At 42.8% G+C, this 6000-nt stretch overlaps 1 protein-coding gene across 5 annotated transcripts in view; it reads right to left on the reverse strand.

The window, feature by feature from the left end:
• Positions 1–4163, reverse strand: part of GNE (glucosamine (UDP-N-acetyl)-2-epimerase/N-acetylmannosamine kinase) — a 54448-nt gene extending 50285 nt beyond the window's left edge. For 3 of the 5 annotated variants that reach the window (XR_009008536.1, XR_009008537.1, XR_009008538.1), the window contains exon 1: positions 4026–4160. The gene's annotated coding sequence lies outside the window, so the exon portion shown is untranslated. Of the gene's footprint in view, positions 1–4025 lie in introns of all 5 variants that reach the window. The other 2 variants (XM_057547684.1, XM_057547683.1) reach the window with 2 other exon arrangements.
• Positions 4164–6000: the final 1837 nt, after the last annotated feature.

Here is a 6000-nt window from a genome sequence, read left to right on the forward strand (position 1 = left end):
AAACTTTCAGGGTGATCTTTCCAAAGTTTATAAATCTGATTACATTGCTAAACAGGATATACCACCTATGGATAAATTCCAAATTGCTGATCTGGACCTAGTTCATCCTTCCAACCATTTGTCCCCTTACAACTAACTATCCTTACTCTGAACCAAAGCCATGCCAAAGTGCCTGCAGTTCAACCTGTGGGTCTCCATATCTCTGTGCCTTTCTAGATGCAAGCTCCTGTACCTAAAACTTCCTTTCCCTCTTGCCTGGATTCTTCCTCATCCTTTAGAACTCAGGCTAAGTGTCATCTCTTCTGGAAAGCCTTCGCATAAACCTCAGTTCCTCCTTACTCCACCCCTCTTCGTGGCTGCCTCCCTCCCAGCAGTGTGGCCCCATCGTACACACGTATACTATTCCTCAACTCCTTTGCCCACCCATCCCCCCACCATTCTATACCCTCCTTTCAAAAAGTAAAAACCAGGGGCAAGGGATAAGAGCTATGTTTCAAGGAGCTTTTTAAACTTCCTTATATCAATGTAACATTTCACTTCATGGACTGATCTCAACGCTTATGTCTCTGGAAGTGTATCAATATTCAGAATTTGCAATCAGGAATCCAGAGAAGCTTGAGTAAAGATGCCAATAAAAGGGGAGCTGCCTTTTCAATCAGGGTAGACTCTGAAACTCAGTGGAAATCTCGTCAGTAGCCTTCTGCTATTGATATCTCATCTCTCATAGGCTAGAACTTCTATAATCACACAAATTGCCCATCATTAGGCCCATTCAGAATTTATTATCTCCAGTAAGAGCTAATTCCACCCAATGGAAAGCATTTGTAAGACAGTGAAGTGAGCATTCGTCAAGCGAGTTGTATTTGTGAGATCTAAGCACTACCTAACCAAAGAGACAAAAATATTTTTCCAAAAACGGTTGTCCTAAGTGTTCTTGTACATAAACCTTTTTCCACTCATCATTAAATTTGAGCTGAATAAATTGTTGGTGATATTTAATTTGCTGGGTGAGGCAAAGCAAATCATTTATGGTTGATAAATTTGTATTTATTTTAAGAGAATAGTAAACTTTCCATTGGGCAATTCTAAAATGTTAGTATTTACCAAGTAACTCAAAGGTTATTATACCAAAACTGAAAGTAAGGTAGCCATATACACAAACTATGAAAAATAAAACAATGTTACTAAGGCCAAAACTTTTTTAAGGAAGAAAGTTAAATCTTAGGGGAAAAAAAATGGTAAAAATCCTTTGTTAAGGGGAGAATTCTTTTTTAAAAATAATTTTTTATTTAACTAACTTATTTTTTTGATTAGGTAGTACATTCACATGGTTTAAAATTGAAAAGGCACAAGAGGCTATAGAGCAAAAAGTCTTCCCATGTGTGTTCCCGGACATGTAGTTCTTCTCCCTGGATGGTTAGAATTACTACCTTCTTATCTATCCTTCTGCAGATAAACTATGCATATACAAATAAATATACATTTCTTCACACATATAAATACAAATATATTTTATAAATACATAGACTGTGTATCATGCAGTTAGTAACATATGCTACACTGTTGTTGCATACCTTGTTTTTTTAACTGCTCTTATGTTTCTGAATTAAGTGGTAAAATGGGAAAGTTCAAAGGCATTAGAAATATCAAACATAAAAGTGCAATTCTGAAAATTGCTGGCCATCAACTTTTCAAATATATGTAGGGTTATGAGAGCCCTGGAAGTAAAAATGACCAATGTCACAAACACTTATTGAGAATTGACTCTGTGCAGAGCACTGTAAAGAAAACTGAGAGGGACTTCCCTGGCAGTCCAGTGGTTAAGACTCCACGCTTCCAATGCAGGGGGCGTGGGTTTGATCCCTGCTCGGGAAACCAAGATCCCACATGCCACGTGGCATGGCCAAAACAAAACAAAACAAAAACTGAGAGACAGAGCTGAGAAAGACCTCACCTCTGATTTTTAGGAACTTGCAATCTAGTACATGACACCTGGCCACATAATAGATCTTCACCAGTTCACTTTCCCAAACAGAAGCACCAGGAACAAAATTAACAAATTTTCTTTCTCCGCCTAGTATACATTATTATTTGTTCTGTATAAAATGTCATGACCAAGGATCCATTTTTATACTAAGAACTGTGACCAAAGTCTCCATGACCAGTATGGAATGAATAAATGTGACATAATGGACTTAAACTATAACAGGAGGATTTAAGTTGCATAAAGTGCAATGTAAAACAAGATAAAACTAGTTTCTTTACACAATGGAATCCTAGTCAGCAATGAAAACAAATGGACTAAAAAACAAATGTCTAAAACAAATGTCTAAATGTGTCAATATTGATAAACCTCAAAAACATAACATTAGAGGAAAACAAAATTCTAAAAAGTTAGATAAAAAGGGCCATTTTTAAAAATATGTAAAACATTACTGTATGTTGTTTATTAATCTGTAGTAAAATTACATAAAAACTCAGGAAAGTAGTTACGTCTGAAGGAGAAGGGAAGGGAAAGAAAAAGAGGGCCTAAAGGATTTTTGTTGTCTATGTAAACATTTATAAAAAAACATAAGTAGAGGTCTGAAACTAACATGGTAACATGTTAATATGTCTTCAATCTTTATGATTGGTAGAGTGTCGTACTGTTCTGTCCTTTTCAGCATATTTGAAGTATTTTATTAAAAACAAGAAATCTTTTAAATGGACACTGAAGATGCACTGTCCACAGTCCTTAAAGCCTAAAGCTCAGAAAGCAGGTGGATTGGATATTTACATCCATTTCACTCAATTCCGTAATAGTTAGTAACCAGAGGCACTAAAACCAGAAAAATACCCGAAAAATACACCTTCACCTTGAACTCACTGGCAATCTCTGAGAAACCTGCATTCTTTCAACTCAAGACTGACCATTACAAATACTGACAAAAGGTGAGTGACCCTGTCCAGAAAAATAAATACTGTTGTCCCACTCAACTATGGAAAAAGACAAACACTTGGCTCAAGCAGTCTCTGAGCAGAGGAAACCATCAAAGTAAACAACTGCCAAGCACTGTGTTAAGAGCTTTACAAGCATTAACTCACATCATCCTCACAGCCCTATCTTATTAGCCCGATTTCACAAACGGGCACAATGAGGTACAGTGAAAACCAATTTACTTGCCCCAAATCACAGTTAACAATTACCAGAACCAAATTACCAAATCAGCATTCAAGACAGTGCCCATATCCAGTGTTTGCCTGTGTCTGTTCATTTCATAAACACCCATGAGTGAGAAACTTCCTTATGCCTGGTCCTGCCAGGCACCATGGGAATGAAGGGAACATATGATGTATCACTCTCTTCCCTCAGTGCAGACGGGATGACACAGGAATCAGGAGGGTCTGAAATTCAGAACCCTATCCTGAGCTATACTCTGGTGTGACTTCTTTCTGAGCTTCCATAGTCGGCTTAACCAGTTATCTCTAAATGCCAAGCTGTACCACACCCCTCTTCTCCATCAGGATTCCAAAAAAATACTTTTTCGTGCTTTTTTACAAGTGTGCTCCGGACTGGGGGGAAAATAAACGCATAACAAGCTTCCAAGGAAGCCCAGACTCAGAATACAGTCAGGGTTGGGCGCAGACCCTCAAGATGATCTTTCAGTCCAACCCTTTACACCCCGGGGCCACTTGTCCGTCACGGAGCTCTCCGCCCTCTCCTGCACACCTCCGTGACGGGATGCTCGCTATCTTTCAGGACAGCCGGTGGGATGGAGTGCAGCTGGCCTCCCTCTAACACCCCACGCCCCACTCCCGGTTATTCGACCGGGGTCCGCACTCAACCCGTCTGCTCCACGGGCCAAAGGCTGAGCCCACAGTGGAACTAAAGAGCGGCCCTGGCGTGCAGGCCCGCGGGAGACAGAGCGAGGCCGGGCCGGGTGCGGAGCCTCTGGCCGGGGAGATGAGGCCTCGGCGTGCGGGCCCGGAGGCTGCGCTCCCCGAGCCCGCCTCCCCCGAGTCCCCGGCGGGCGCGCGGGTCTCACCAGGCGCCGCTCCGCCGTTCCTCCCGCGTCGCCGCTGCCGCCGCCGGGCCTTGCGGACGAGACCTGAGCGCCGTGCCGGAAAGCAGGCCGGCGCGAGACCGCCCCCTTGGCTTCCGCCACTCGGTCCCGCGGGCGATGACGCGCCTCGACCCCCACCCCGCACACCCCGCGCGCCCTGCGTTCCCACCCGAATCTGCCGACGCGCCTTACGTGAGCGGGGAGGAATTCTGCGATTGGCTGCGCGAGGAGGCCGGGGCGGGGTGGCGCCTTCCGTGGTCGTGGCACAGCCCTGGGCGGCCGGCCAGTGTCCCGCCCCGGCGGGGCTCGTCTGCCTACCACGCGAAAGTTCGGAAGCCGAGCGCCGCACGAGGCAGTTGTTTTGGCCTTGGGCCCGAGATGCAATTTCTTACGCCTTCCAGTCACGCAGTCATTTCATAGGCATGACCAAAACAATACGGTCGTCTGGGGGTCGACCCAGAGCCCTCTCCTGAGTGAAGCTGTGCCACTCCAGAACCGTGTCTGCTAGAGGGCTCAGTGGAGTGCTGATGATGACCCAGGCAAGGCAGAGACCAGCTGATCCTTATAATGAGCTCAGCCTCTGCCTCCCCTGCAGGGAACCCCCAGGCCTTCCTGCTGCAGGGAGGAGCACATAGGTGGCAGAGAAACTGGCGGGAAAGGCCTCACACAACTCCTGATGAAGACTTTCTAATGATCGTTTCAAATTCCTAGTCACCATTGACAAGAAGCTTTGAGTTGGTGATACAAAACATTAAAATTTTTTTTTACAACCATTAAAGAATTTATCACAGGCGAAACCATTTAAACAGCCTAACAATTCATTGACGGTTCTTGCTATAAAGTGAATTTCAAGTCCAATCAAACTTTTGCACTTGATGTATTTCAGTTAATGATGCTCTAATTTGCGGAATACTTGTGAACTGTTAGTTCCCCTGCAGCTAGCTTGGAGCCACCAAAAGGTCATATCAGCCACAAAAGGACAGACATTAAGGGGTTTCATGCAAGGAAGTGCCAGGAGATTTCTTTTTTAAATATCACTTTGGCTGTTCTGTGGAGAAGGGATTGGGTGAGTCAAGAATGGTAGCAGTGGAAAAAAAAAAAAGCCTCTGAAATACACACACACACACACACACACACACACACACATACAAACAACCTGGTACCACTAATTGCATCTGGAAGGGCTGGGAGGAGATAGACTTTTCACTGAATTCCTACTTATATCTTTTGTATTTTGTAGTATATGCACACATTCCATATTAAAGAGAATAAAATAAAAGTAATTGTAAAAAAAATGGTGGCAGTGAAACTCATTTGAAGTGGATCGATATGATATTTAGTTTGGAAGTAGAATTGATGCAACTTCATTATGGATTGGGTATGAGAGGATGACAGAGAAAACGAAGGAAACAAGGTTGACTTCCAGATGTCTGGCATTAGTAGTTGGGTGATTGGTGCCATTTACCAAGATGAGAAAAGCTGAAGGAGTGAGCAGGTTTGGGGAGTTAAAAAGAAAGGTTTAATTTGTGATGTTAGGTTTGAGATGCCTATGAGATAGCCACATGAAGCTATCAGATAGGCAAAAAGATATATGATTCTGGACACAGATTCACCAGACTCCAGATGGCGTATTAGTTTCCTACTGCTGCTGTAACAAATTACATAAAACTTAGTAGCTTAAAAATACAATTGTATTATCTTCCAGTTCTGGAGGTTAGGAGTCTGAAATGGGTTTTGAGGGGCTAAAATCAAAGAAGCAGTGTAGATATCATCACAAGAAAAATTTTTATAACTATGTGTGGTGATCAATGTTAACTAGATTTATTGTGGTGATCATTTCATAAGATACACATATGTCAAACCCTTGTGTTGTACACCTGAACCTAATATAATGTTATATGTCAATTATATCTCAATTTAAAAAAACAAAGGTATCAGTAGTTTTGTCTTCCTTAGG

Source organism: Balaenoptera acutorostrata, chromosome 6, assembly GCF_949987535.1.
Source record: "Balaenoptera acutorostrata chromosome 6, mBalAcu1.1, whole genome shotgun sequence".
NCBI classification, from domain to species: Eukaryota; Metazoa; Chordata; class Mammalia; order Artiodactyla; family Balaenopteridae; genus Balaenoptera; species Balaenoptera acutorostrata.